The following is a 15,244-nucleotide window of genomic DNA, read 5'->3' as shown; positions in this document are numbered from 1 at the left end:
ACTCTATCTATAAGGCATTTCTTCTCTGTTGTGCTATAAACGTCACAGATAATCACCAATGCCTGCTTTCTGATAAGTGATAGAGTATTACTGTTATCCTAGGTTCATAAACATTTACTCAACAAATTAATAACACTAAGTTATACTCTTGATCATCTTAGTCTCTAAGTAAATAGACCTTGTTAAAAGCACATAAAGTAGATGGTACCTTGAGAATGATTTCCTGTTTAATTAACTAACTACAGTTTTACTTGGGAAAAGGAAAAAATAATTTTACGATTTTTTCCACCCTTGTGTATTTTGTGCTACTATATCAGAACATTTGAGACTTGATACTATAAAAATCATAAATTTATTACTTGTTTTAGAAAGAGTAAAAAAAAAAAGTCAAGATGAAGGGGTTGATACCAAACACAGATCTTTCTGTATTGGCTTTGTTTTCCTCAGACGCTAGAAGGAGGCATGAGTAAGGAAGAGAAAGACACTGAACTCAAGCCTGAAGTTCTGCCATGGTCAACATTAATCCAATGTATGTAGAGTCTTAATGACCTAAAGATCTCTCACTAGGCATCCACTCCAAGCACTGCTTTATGAAGCTTTTGGTGTCAATTCCTGAATTTTAGGGAAAGATATTCCAACTACATCATCATTTGTGTGATTTGTGGGCTTATATAGAATTACTTTGTAATAGCCAGTATTGGTCATCATTTAAATCCCCAAAATTGTCTCATGAAAATAACCATTATATTATACACTTTACTTTTCAATATTTTTATATTCTGAGATTATAATATAATTAAACCATTTAACCGTTCCCCTTTCTTCCTCCAAACACTCTCATATACACCTCCTTGCTCTCTTTCAAATCCATGGTCTCCTTTTTCCTTAATTGTTGTTTTATATACCAAAACAACAATACATGTTGTTTTATATACCAAAACAGCTCTTGTAACCAAGGCTCTGGTATTATTGAAGAAGAGGTGGTAGAAATATTTTAATAGCCAGATGACCAGGCTATGAGACTGTGTTTCCTAGGAATATCAGAATCTGAACCCATAAGGTCTCATAAATATAATTACATAAACAGTAGGTAGGAAGACAACAGTAGACCTGCTAAAGTAGATGGGGTAAGATCTGGCAACCTCAACTGTAAACAAAGAAGTATAGGCAACTAAGGACTACTGAGCACAATGAAGCATACTCCTCCCCAGTGAAGAGTACACTGATTGGTTATCCAACACCAAGTGGTCAGCCCGGAAAACATTCATATAAGTAGCATTATATAGACTGAGCAGAATATATTTATATACTTAAGAATTTAGGTAAAGATACTTCTGGTGGTAAGGTCCTATTGCCCACTTGGTTCTTAATCTATCAGTAAAGATACCATAGGCCAATTGTTGGGTGGAAGGAATAGGTGGGACTTTCAGGTTCCCACAAGAAGCTGGCAGGCACAAGGTAGAAGAAACGCCAAGCAGCTATGTGAGATTTTTGATGGAGCTGCCACAGGCTTCTCCTACAAGAAGGAGGTTGGGGCTGTTGAGCTGAGATTGAAGGTGGCAGAACAATTGAAACTGAACAAAGATTTAGGGTGCGGAGCTGGAACTAGTGAGAAGGGAATGATAGCTGAGGTAGGTTGGGGACACCCAGCAATTGTGCCAATAAGGCAAGTTGAAATTGAACAACTGTGTGCATCTATGTTTTTTTATCCATAGATTCAATATTCCCTGGGTGGGGGCTGGTAGTGCAGCCCATTCCCAAAGTTAAGGCAGGGTAACAAAAGCTACACAGAACAGGTGTATGGGCCCCATTTTATACATGAGGACATGGGTTAAGACTGAGTGCCATTGCAAACAGGCAATGAAGATAGGGGAAGGGTTCTTTGTGTTTTTCCTCATGAGCAGAATAAATACAAATAACTTTTTAAAACTCCAGTAAATACCTCGGGTGTAAAGTGATCATAATGATATGATTTGTGTTGTTATCGAGTCTGAAGCAAATTTAAGATAACAAAGCTCTGCAGTTAGGCATATCTTTTCACTACATTTCTTTTTCATGGAAATTCCCCAGTTTTCTATTCAACTTTCAATCCTACTTTATGCATAGCATCTTAAATTTCTCCAGAGATTAAAATAATAAAAGCAAAACCTAAATCACAAATGGCAGGCAGATTATAAGCACCTAGATTGCTGAGAGAGCTCCCTTAATGCTTTGCTCTTAATGATACTAATAAAAGAAACATCAAGTGGTAAACAATGCAAATGTGAATGCATGAGGCCTGTTCTGGCTAGCTCCATCTCACCTCTACACAAGCTAAAGTCATCTGGGTAGAAGGAATCTCAGTTAAGAAAATGTTCCCATAAGATCTAGCCACAGGCAAGCAAGCCATTAGGAGAGTTTCAAATTTAGTGATTCATGGGGGTGGGCCTGGCATATTACAGGTTGTTTCATCCCTGATCTGGTGGTCCTGAGTTCTATCATAAAACAGACTGAGCAAGTCATAAAGAGCAAGCCATTAAGCAGCATCCATATCCTCTGCATCAGCGCCTGCCTCCACTTTCCTTCCCTTTTGGTGTTTCTTCCTTTATTCTTTTCAATGATGAACTGTAATACAGAAGTGTAAGCTAAGGAAGTGGAAATGTTTCTCCATGACTTGCTTATGGTCATGTTCTTTCATCATAGCAGTATAAACCTTAGCTAAAACAAGGGTTAATCAACAGTAAATCATATACCCAAAAGTTATCTGACTCTTGAGAAAATAGGGACATCTAAAGTTGATAGTGCTAACAATGGCCAATAGATAACAATTTAAATTATAAAAGTTTTTTGTATTTCTCCTGTTTCTGCCTCCTTCAGTAAATCTTACCAGCATGCACCACCACAACAGGTGTAATGGAAGAGTTAGGGGAAGGACTAAAAGAACTTAAGGGGATTGCAACCCCATAGGAAGACCAACATTGTCAACTAACTAGAGCCCCCCCCCCAAGCTCCCAGAGATTAAACCATCAGTCAAAGAGTACACATGGATGGGCCCATGGCTTCAGCTACATATGTAGTAGAAGATTGTCTTATCCTGGCATCAATGGGAAGGAAGGCCCTTGGTCCTGTGGAGGCTTGATGCCCCATTGTAGGGAGACCCTAGAGCAGTGAGGCGGGAGTGGGTGGGTGGATGGAGCAGAATCCTCTTAGAGGCAAAAGGGAGACGGGATGGGATGGGGTTTTGTGGAGCAGTAACCAGAAAAGGAGCATTTCAAATGTAAATAAATAAAATAGCCAAATAAATAAATAAATAAATAAATAAATAAATAAATAAGGTTTCTGTAAACTGTTTATAACACATTGGTTATTTTTCTTACTGAGAATTTTATTTTTGTCTCTTGTGGAAAGTATTATAATACAGTTACAACTTATACCTTCCACTTTCTCCCTCCAAATCCCCCACATACCCTTCCTGGCTTTTTTTTTTTTAATTCATGGTTTCTTTCTCATGAGTGACTAATATATATATATATATATATATATATATATATATATATATATATACATTTCTAAATACATCATGTTCAGTCCATATGATGTCATGGGTATATACATTTTCAGGACTGATCTGATAATACTTTGATTCTTGATGTAATAGTCTAAAAATATTTTGGCCTGATCTTTATCTAAATGACAAGATATTATGCAGTTTTATAAACTGAGGATGTATCAGTGACTAAGCCTTGAAATTGGCCAGTATTTTTTGCATTGTTTTACAGAATAATTTCATGAGAAAATTCAGAAATATATCTTTACTGATCATGAATGAATAAATGGATTTTTAAAAATACATCTGACCACAGAAAACCTTTTTAGTTGTAATGTACTAATGGTTATCACTGGTAGGAGTTTACTATCATACCCATCAGCTGCCACTAAAACTATGAAATGTGTTGATAAAACGAAGTAACATCTGTTTTAGTTACTGTAATAGTAAAACCACTCTGAAAGAGTCTCGGTGATGTCTTGAGAGGGATTAGTTACTGGGCATCTGAAATAGGGATTTTACATATTCATCGAATTGAATACATTTGCCCACCTGATGGCTTTGAGTTGGTTACTACAGCATGGAAAAGATATGAAATACCCAACAAAGGGTAGAGAGACCCTGCAGATACTGTACAGAGAGGTTAGGTATGGCCCCAGGTTGAGGGATGGGGCCTCCCAGCCTTCACAAAAATTTTAACCCAGAATTGTTACTGTCTAAAGGAAATATATAAGGACAAAGGGTGGAGCAGAGACTGAAGGAAAGGCCATCCAGAGACTGTCTTCCTGGGGATTCATCCCATATATAGTCACCAAACCCAGTCACTATTGCTGATACAATAAAGTGCAAGCTCACAGGAGCCTCATATGATTGCCTCCTGAGAGGTTCTGCCAGTGCATTACAGATACAGATGTAGATGCTTAAGGTCAACCATTGGACTGAACCTGGGGGCCCCAATGGAGGAGTTAGGGGAAAGACTGAAAGAGTTGAAGGTGTTTGCAACACTATAGGAAGAACAACATCAACCAATCAGAACCCCCAGTGCTCCCAGGGACTAAACCACCAACCAGAGTATACATGGAGGGACCCATGGCTTCAGCTGCAGATATAGCAGAGAATTGCCTTATCTGGCATCAATAGGAAGAGAGGCCATTGGTTCTGTGGAAGCTTGATGCCCCAGCATAGGGGAATGCGAGGGTGGTGAGGCAAGAGTGGGTAGGAGGGAGAACTCTAATAGAAGCAGGGTGGAGAGGTGAGATAGGGGGTTTGTGGAGGGAAAACCAGAAAGGGGGATAACATTTTAAATGTAAATAAATATAATAGCCAATAAAAATAAAAATAATTTACTCCTTAAGACCTAGTTGATAAAAAATTTAATAGAATTAAATTACTTTGAGTTTATTCTAGCCCTCCTATTTAGCTGTGCAGTCATGGTGAATTCCTGTGTCATACTAAGGCTTAGTTTTCTCAAGAGGAAACACATGGATCATTTGGCCTTACATTTTATATTAGGAACTTTACAGGAGCAACTGGAGGGCTGACTCAGGGTCAAAGAGGGCTTGCTGAACTTCCAGAGTACAAGGGTTCAATTCCCAGCACCTATGCCGTGGCTCACAACCACACTCAACTGCAATTCCAGGAGAATCAATGCGTTTCTGACCTGTTGCTAATGCGCACAGGTAGTGCCCATGCAGACATGTATGCTATGCATATCTGTAGACACATATTTATTAGACAAACACACATACACGTATGCAAAACAAAAGATGAGAGCTAAAGGTGCACAGACCCCATTGCATAACTGTCACCTATTTCTCAAAGAGCCTGAGAACCAGCTCCAGAAATATATCAGCTATGCAATGGCATGTGTTTACTCTGAACAGACTAGCTGCCTGTCATTTTCTTCTCTCCTGGACTTTTTTATCATGTTGTTTATTTATTTGGACATAAGCAGAAGCAATCTTGCAAGATAAATATTGTACCATACAAACAGAAGGCTGTCAAATTTAGAGAAAAAAAGAGAAAAGACAAGACATATCTGAGGAATGCAGAGGCCCCAAATCAGCAGCTTCGAGAAAGAGGCAGCTTCTGGCACATTCCTCCCATCAATCTCTGCATGTCCTTCCAAATTTGTCAAATTAGTTGCCTGGGGGGAACTAAAACAGGAATCATGTTCTGAATCAGGAGGAATGGTTGACATGCAGAGGTAATGGTGATAGACATTTCTTCATCTGATGGCCACATTTTCTCTACTGAGGCACTGTTAAAACACTGGGTTAAAATATACATGGGGTACAAATAAGAGTACTTTTAAATTTTTGGCTTCAAAGACTGAAATGTTGGAAAATCTTTAATCAAAAAGTTGTGGGTACTTCTCACGTTAGATGAGAAACAAGAAAAAAACAGGGTAGGAAAAGACATTACATCTAAATATGGAGCCATTGTTACAATTTTAAGGCTATAAAAACATGACTGCATTGAAATACTTGCTCACAGTGGTGCACAGGCTATTTGTTCTATTGTGAGGGTGACTCTTCTGCCTCAACTTGACTGAGCCAGAGAATGCATGTGTATTTGGTTAAGCGTGATATCTGGTTTAGACATAAGGTACAGTGTAGCCTGCAACAAAATTCTTCTCCTGCTATGACTATGGAAAAGCCAGATTTGATGGCACAAAATACAGTCTTAGGGTAAGTATAGGATAGACATGCAACAAAGAAACAGAAAGAAGGAAGGACTGACAGGTTTAAAGTAGGTTTAAGATCTAGGAAAGAGTTCCATGAGGTCTCAGCTTTGTAGACTAATCCTCTTTAGTTTGATGTTTTGCCTTCTAAACTTACTGGGTGAACAGTTGCATTTTCAGGACCCATTGAGATGGGGGCCCTACATCCTAGGCTCTTCTATGTGCAGGTTATAGCTTCAAGCCTCAACATGAGCCATGAGCATCTTCGAAATGCTTTCGATATAGTCTTTTCCCATCTCAGATAATAATGAATGAAGCTTCAGAACCAAACAGCATTACAGATCTATGACATTCCTATAGGATCTGAAACTACAAAAGCCTTCCTTCAGTCATCCTGTTTGCTGTGACCCTCAGATTAAATGGGAACTCCTTATGCTGGGATGATGGATTGGAGCTAAGATTCACACCTAATCTGACTGCCCTATCAAGTGATTGCTTGTAACTTTTGCTGCTATGAAGAGACTCTTCAAAATCTATAAAGAGACTCTTCAAAATCTATAAAGCTGTGGTTCTTTTCTATGTAATTCTTTTGGTTGTTGCTTTTAATTTAAAAAAAACTTATAAATAAATATAAATATCACACCCCAAAATTCACCATACCCAACGTTTAGGTAACTTAATGGACTCATGTACAATTAGAATTGGCATTGCAAATGGAACCTGTGAGGCTTCACACTAAATGCTACTCCAAAATTCTTTCTTCTGTTCATCTTTATCTTTTCACATTCTGTTAATTGCAGACAGGAAGGGGAAGTGAGTTGTTCCTTCCATAGTTCCTTTATAAATCTACTCAGTTAAATTTTCAGTTTATTTATGTTCTACATTCTAAAAGTTACTAAGACACTAGGATGACTTAGTCAAGTTATTTTGACTTTATAAAATTAATTGTCCATCAATAACCTCTTCCCATTTCTGTATGGAACATTACCCAAATGGCTTTTGACATCCTTGTTTTTGCCAAAGGTCTGCTAATAATTAAGTTGCACAATTGAATTATTTGTTTCTATTTAGCCTCCTGGTTTTGGTTCTTGTTTTGATGATTTGTTTATTTTTTCTGTGATGATAGTTCTTGAACACCCTAACACATTTTCAGCACAAACCTGAAATTTGATCCAACCCATATATGTTGCCCGTTTCCAAGGATGTATCCATATATTAGGTCTTTGTTGCAGCCATAACAAACTTCTCTGTATCACAAGATAGCTTGTGACCTGTGAGGTGACTCAGTAGATATGGGGGCTTGCTGCCAGATGTGAGGACCTGGGCTCAATTCACATGGGGAGAGTAAAGTACTGATTCTTGCAAATTGTCCTTCATTTCTACACATTGCACAACATTCTCAAATAACTCACAACTACAGGAAAATAAAGTGATGCAGTCTTTGTTCTTGTTAACTTACAAATGAAAGTGACAGAGAGTGAAGGGTAACAGAACTGGTCAGCTGTTTTGCTCATATTCATGACAAGCATTTGAAGAAAGAAGAACCAGGAGAAGAAAGCAAGAGCACCTCCCTAGTTATCTCTGACATATGGCCTTCAAATGTTTACTTTCTATGTCAGTATTATTACTTTTGCTCACTCGAAGTGTTAGTACCCACAGGATAAATGCTTTTCCTAATGTGGTAGGAATGGAGATTTCAACTTAAACTGGAAGCTGCCCATCCTGCAACTTCTGTGGGCCACTAGAAAATGTTGAGTTAGAACTTCCCATACACATTATCAAATAAACACTAAGTTTTAAACTTTCAAGAGCAAAGCCAAACACCATCTGGATGAGGCAGAGTATATAGTAATCTAAATTATATGGCAATATAGAAGGAAAACTGCAAGGAAAAATACATATATACAGTTTGATGGTTGAACTGAAGACATTTTTAAATTCTTATTACGTTTACTTACTTATTTGCTTTTGTGTTCATATGTATGTATATGCAAACCCACCCATGTTTGCACATGTAAATATATGTGTATTGGGGTACAAGCATGACATAATAGGCATGCATAGGCCATAGCTGTTTCTCTTTATCATGTAGATCCAAGGAATTGAACATAGGTCTTCAGCTTGGTAGCACGAACTTTTACCTGGAAACTATCTTATAGGATATGAGCTTTAGAGATTCAAGGCAAGTTAAAAAATTAGTATAAACTTGGCAAAAATCATGTCCCAATGGTTTGGAATTGCCAAACAAAATGAAGATTTTTGAGACAACATTATTCTTATCTTCGAAGAATTGAGCTGGCCTTTAGGGTATGCTTGCCTTAGCTGTCCAAGTGATAAGACTCTTGAAAAGGTAACCATTATCTAATAAAAATGGCTGTGATATTACATGACTGAACTATGCATTCAATAATTTGATTTACAAAAACCATTTCAAAAGAAAATAAAATGGAGTAATTCATTCCATCGTACACAGTGCGTCTCTTTTATTAGAACTCCCTGTTAAACTTTAAAATCATGTTAACACATGTATCTAAAAGCATCAAAACCAAATCTAAGAAAAATTGAGTAGTGTGTGGTCATGTGGACTAGCAGTCCTAGCACTTGGCATATTGAGGCAGGATGATGAGCAGTTCAAGACCATTCTCAGCTACACAGAAAAGTGGAGTCAAGCCTGAGTTATATGCTGCCCTGTCTTAAAAACAAGTAAATGATCAAATTGGCATACATACATACATACATACATACATACATTCACACATGCATTAAAAAGAAAAGAAATGGAAAACTGTTTCAGCAAAATGGTTAAAGTGAGACATCTTGGGTGATGGGCTAAATTATGTACACCTCTCTAGTATGTTAAAGTCTGACCACTCCCAGTGATATATCTTTAGGTATAAGACACTCAGAATGATAGTAAACATTTCTTGAGGTCCTTAATCCGATAGGGATGATGGCCTTATTAAAGAAAGCTACAGAATAGTGTGAATGTATCTTCTCCTCCAAGGGCATGTACAAGAGAAGAGGAGAACATAAGAAGGCTTTCTATAAGCCAGGGAGAAAGAACTCACCAGAAACCAGAGCATGAAGGCACATTGTTCCTGGACTCTTAACTTCCCAGATATAAATATCTGTTGCTTTTGCCATTCAGTCTGTTATGTATTCTGTCTGGCAAGTTGAGCAGAGTAATGCCCCCTTGAGTATTAGATGCAGATAATATTACCACTGTGAAATAAAGAGGCAACTGTGAGAATGGAACCCAGGGAGAACTGAGCTGTAGTAACCGCTTAAAGAGTAATGAAAATTGCTACTCAGAAGCACTTAAAAGGAAACCCAGAGTTTCATTATTAAGACTATCAAAGAGCCTCATTGTCCATCACAATAAAAAAGGCAAAAATAATAATCAATGAAAAAGGACACCACAATCAGCTGCAAGAAAAATGGGTGTTGAGTGCAATTCTAGTAGAAGTAAACCTAGTAAGTTTGTTTGGGTGTTTGTGTGTGTGTGAGTGTTTGTTTGTTTCTTTTAACTTTGCCTTATCTTAGTGTTTCTTAGTGGCTAACATTTTTAAAGGGCCAATTCGACTTCCAGTGTCTTGGGAGTCAAAACATTTGTCATAGCCCCTCATGTAAGGCTCAGGAGACTTTGGATGAGTGAAAACTTTATGTGTAGACGTTCAAACTCTTCTGAATAGTCCCTTGGGTATCTCTGGAATGTTGTGATGTGTTGTTGGAAACTGCTGTGAATTCTTGAATTTCACTTTGTAAGAATAGACTAGAGACTAGAGACAACCAATGGTTTTCTCTCGCAGTCTCGTGACAATTTCACCCAGAATAGTCAACTCACAACCAGAGCAATAAAAGTAAATTGATTACTCCCCAGGGCACGTGTCTGTAGTGGATTCCAGTAATACACTGACACAAGAATTCTTTAAACGCTGATGTCTTGCCTTTTCATGCTTTTATAGGTTCTGTTATTGATTTGTTTATATCCCATTTGCTTGTTAATGGTTTAGAATATATTGTACAGTATCTAACTCACCATTATCTTAACTTAACTCATAGCATATTCTCCCTTTTATTTGTGGCAATATTTGAGATTGCTTATGAAGAATAAGATGAGAATACAAATAGTTTATCTTCCACGGTGCTGAAGATGGATATTTACTACAGTATATAAATGGAAAGATGGAGCAACTTAAATGTTGAGATAAACTAGAATTTAAGCCATTGCTTTAGACAGCCTATAAAAATGTTATTAGGAATTTGCTACAGAAACAAAAGAAAACTGCTGCTTCTAATTCTTTCTTGGCTTAATCATCCAAAAGTTTAATAGGCTGTGTGCCTAAATGGGAGATGGGATTTTACAATCTTGGAATAATGATATGTTTGTATATTCCCTTTATACTTCCTTTGCAACTGAAACTGGAGACCTGTCATTTTAATTGGGATGGAGAAGGACACAAATTCTCTCACTGCAAATTCAATGTTTTGGTAGACCAGGTGAAAGAGTCACCCTGTTTGCATGGATACTTTTCATTTACTCAAGAATTCATAACATGAAGGATCTGAGGCATCTTTATTTATTTTTTATACCCATCACTCATCCAACTATGAAACCCTAACCAAAGGTTTGGAAATGTAATTAAATTCTTAGAAGTGATATCTACATTTAGATGAATTTTTAGATAAACATCTATTTTTAAAGATTTGGAAACTAAATGATTTATACTTAATTAGTATATTTACTTCCCAGATACATTAAGTCATCATTAGTTTCTTTGATTGAGGATAAGTTAAAGTTTAGAAAGCAATGAAGTGAAGAAGGTCCTTTGGTTATCACTGTATAGACTCAAGAACAAGGTGACATAGTACTTGGTTTCTGCATTCCCATGTTAGTATTTTATAACTCCTTTTTACCCACTGGACACTATGACAAATTCATTCTTGAATGGGATTTTTAAAAGTTTAGTTCCCAATTATTGACGGACATTGTCCTCATCATCAATCTTTGATCTCTCAGGCACTCATCAATTAGATCCTTCTAGCCGGGGAAGGGAAAATCATTTGGAATGTAAACAAAGAATATAGAAAATTTAAAAAAAAAAAAAAAAGATCTTTCTGAAGGAGGTGCCTCTGTGGCTGCACAGCCCACGGCATTTGTCTGGAGGTAGCCACTGCCCTTTTGACCACATGGCTCCACACACAAACATATGTACACATGCACCACTACCCACATATTGCACATACATATTGCTCCTACAAACGCATACAACAGAAAAGTTCAAATTCATCCTTAGCTATATATCAAATCCAAGACCATCCATAACAATATGAGACCATGCTATAAAAAGCAAAGCACACAAACAAAAGTTCAATTTGTTCACCTTTGGCAGGATTTAGAAGCCAAAATGGAACATAATTCAATAGACAGGCAACAGACCCATGTCAGACACAAGAGATTTTTCATAAAGACTGCTGTTTGACTTGATGACAGCACATCAGAAACAATTTGGAATCATATCAATAGAATTGCATCCCTTAAATGTAATTGTCTTCATGGTTCTTGAGTATGAGTTATATGTACATGTGTGTATTCATGAGTGTGTACAGAAACACATGAAGCTCAAAAGTCAGCAATATTATATGTCTGTCTCTATTGCTGTCTGCCTTACTTTTCTGGACAGGGTCTCTTCTTGGACCTAGAGCTCTTTCTTGTAGATAGACTGGCTGGCCCTAAAACCCTAAAAACCTCTTGTAAATATCCATTGCCTTTAGTACTATAGGCCTGTGTTTCCAGATTCAACTGGGGAATCTAAGAACAGGTGTTGTTTGTTTGGCAGCCACATTCAGACTGAGTAATTTCTTAGCTTCCAATTGCTTTTTAAACAAAATTTTGTACGTATTGGAGAAATAAATAATACTCAACCTGGAAAAAGTGTTTATTTGTAATGCTTAGGGTTCTGTTGCTGTTCATTAGCTTTGGGTTTGCGTAAAGTGAAAATCACTTCTTATGGGTTATTTTATTTTATTTATTTACTTTTCTAAAAAGAACATTGCATAGAATCAGTAGTCCCCAAATCACTGAGTGCTAAGATTTCTTGAGTGTTGACCTATGGCCCAATTACCCACTTTTGAAGGATTTTGAAAATTTGCATAAATATGTAGCAGAAAGGCTTCACTGAGTCTGCAATAACATGAGTAGAACCCAAGACACAACATAAGGTCTTACTCTCTCGGGACTCTTCAAACGAATAGAGTAACTGAAGGTACAATAATGGATTTTTTTAAAGGTGATTAAATTTCATCCTGTTGAATAGATTTTGTAGAACCTGGAATGCTAAGGAGTATTAAGAATGCTTACATGTTACCTAGGCTACCTTCATAATCAGATATATTGGATGTTTCTCTTGTATGTTATAGGAAGGCCATACATAAGAGCTCAATATATTCCTTAGACAATGTATTGGCATGGAGGAGAAGAAACAACCTTAGGTGAGATTCAAAGAGATAGACATTTTTAATTGTTTGAGCAGTGATGAAAGTTACAGGTGAGGGTTGAGGACACTCCAGGACACAGTCAGAGACCTTAAGATGTAGAGGCAGTAAACTCAATCTATTATACTTACTCAGCAGTAAGCAACAAGCAGGCAGACCCAGCTGAGTGGTTTTCAGAGAGCTGTGTTCAGTCTTGTCTCTTCCCTGAAGCACAGGAAGAGGTGAAATAAAAGGACCGAAACATTTGGGCATGAAAAGAATAGCTATTTCTTTATTTCAGGAGAATTATTGTGAATCTATTCACATGCACTCAGTAATCAGATTCATTACTTTCCTCCCGAAGAAAATGCATGTTGAGTTTGTCTTGTACCTTATCATCACCTTTTCCAGGAAATCTGGGCATTCATTCATTTTGTAACACTCATTGATCCTAAACAATGTGCTAACCACATTTTTAGATTCTGGGGATAAAAAGTGAATTTGATATGATCTCTGATTCCTGGAACCAACCTCTCAGATTTGTGAAAGAATCATGTAAAAAGCCAAAGTTGAATAGCAATGCAGAATGATATGTGCGTGGGTGAATGAACTATGGCAAAAAATAAAAATGGAACACACAATAAATACATTCTCCAACTAGCTACTTCCCACAGAAAAACCGTTGCCCTACACAGATATTTAATTCTCTGACTTGGTAAAGAAGTATTAGGGTCAGAAAATACAAATTATCCCACCTTGACTGATGTAAGAAACACAGTCTGTTTACTGTGAAGACTCATATATAGTTATATATTATTATTAGGCTAATTACTTTATTAAAATCAAGTGCATATTTACTTAATTGAGGTTAAATTGAGGTCATTTTCTTTCTTAATTCGTAATTACTTATAATTTTTCTAGCTCTAATAAATGAAAGTAGCTTTCTGTTTACCTGAATCCAATCCCCAGTCTCATCTCCAGCTCTGAAGCAGAGCACCCTTGGCAGCCATTTCTTGCCCCCCTTGAATCTATTTATTTCCTATGGATCCTACAGATCTTACCCTTCCCTCTCCTAGTTTGTTACCTTTTCCACAGTCTCCAATTCCATTAGGCACCCCCTGGTAACCTGTACTAAAAAATCAAGCAGGCTACCTACAGTCTTTCTCTTCTTTCTCTGTTCCCCAGATCCAATCTCATAACAACATCCCCAACTCTGTTGCAGAAGACTATTTGCAACTTTCCCTGTGCTCTGTCTCCTTTGCATCTCATAGATTTTCCTTTTCTAACATTCTTCTCCCCCTCCCCACTTGTTGCTTTGTCCCAGATCCCAACCCCAGCAGGCAACTTGTATTAACCCAAGGACTGTGACCGCCCCTCCCCCAGGACAACAAGTAGACAGAAGGCATTTCCACACCTCTCCTACTGTTCCTGGGGGATATTCTTGGGTATGTACCAAAAAGACATTCCAGCCTACCACAAGGACACTTGGCAAATCAAGTTCATTGCTGCTATATTCATAATAGCCAGAAATTAGAAACAACCTGGATGTACCTTAACAGAGAAATGACAAAAGAAATGTGGTACATTTACACAATGGAGTATTACTGAGCTGTTTAAAAAATGACATCATGAAACTTTCAGAAAATGGATAAAAGTGGAAAAAAATCTACCTGAATGAGGTAACCTAAACTCAGTAAAATAGATATGATATATTCACTTATAAATGGATATTAGCCATTAAGTTATGATGTGCAAACTACAATCTTGTATCTAGAAAGTTTAGGAAAATCGGAGGGCTCTAAAGGGGTCTGCATGAAATTCCCAAAGAGGAGGAAGTGGAGTAAATTTTATAAGTAGACTGGGGTGCATGGGAATGGGATTGGGGGATAAGGCAATGGGGAGACAGGGTAGAGGGAGAAAGTACAGGGAGAGATGCCTGGAATTGTGGGATATTTGGAGGATGGTATTAAATCCCAGAGCAGTGGAATCCTCCTAAGATGTGTGACCATGATCCTAATAAGAACTCCTATAAGGGGCTATGATTCTCAATAGGCCATCTCTTATCTCCAGTGTGAGGCATATGGTGGCAGGACTGGGTTGCATTCAATTGAGTTTTTAGTCAAGCGAGTCTCATGGAAATCCCCAAACAAGCCAGTCTTTTTGTGAAGACAAAAGCTTGCTCTCCATATACTGACAGCTGGGTCTTATTGCTGAGGACAATGTCCACACAATTCATTGGACATGGAAAAGTCAAGTTGGTGCCTTGATGGAGACTTTACCCTTACACCCTAATCTCTTTGGTGAGGGAAAGTACTCTGCAGATTAACAGAAGAGAATTGTGGAAACCAACCCAGCCATAAAACCATTGTCCTACCTGAAACATTTGCTAAGACAATGGTGGCACAGAACTTAGAGGAGTAATCAAATAATGTCTCCTTTCACTTAAGGTCTGCTCCACAAGAATGGATCCATACCAACAAACAGTATCAGTAAAATGACTCCTAGTGATATTCTGCTATACTTATAGATGTGCCTTATCCAGTCATCATCAGAAAGGCTTC

Source organism: Apodemus sylvaticus, chromosome 6 (assembly GCF_947179515.1).
Source record: "Apodemus sylvaticus chromosome 6, mApoSyl1.1, whole genome shotgun sequence".
NCBI classification, from domain to species: Eukaryota; Metazoa; Chordata; class Mammalia; order Rodentia; family Muridae; genus Apodemus; species Apodemus sylvaticus.
The sequence above is the reverse complement of the archived record's forward strand: the minus strand, read 5'-3'. Positions refer to the sequence as shown.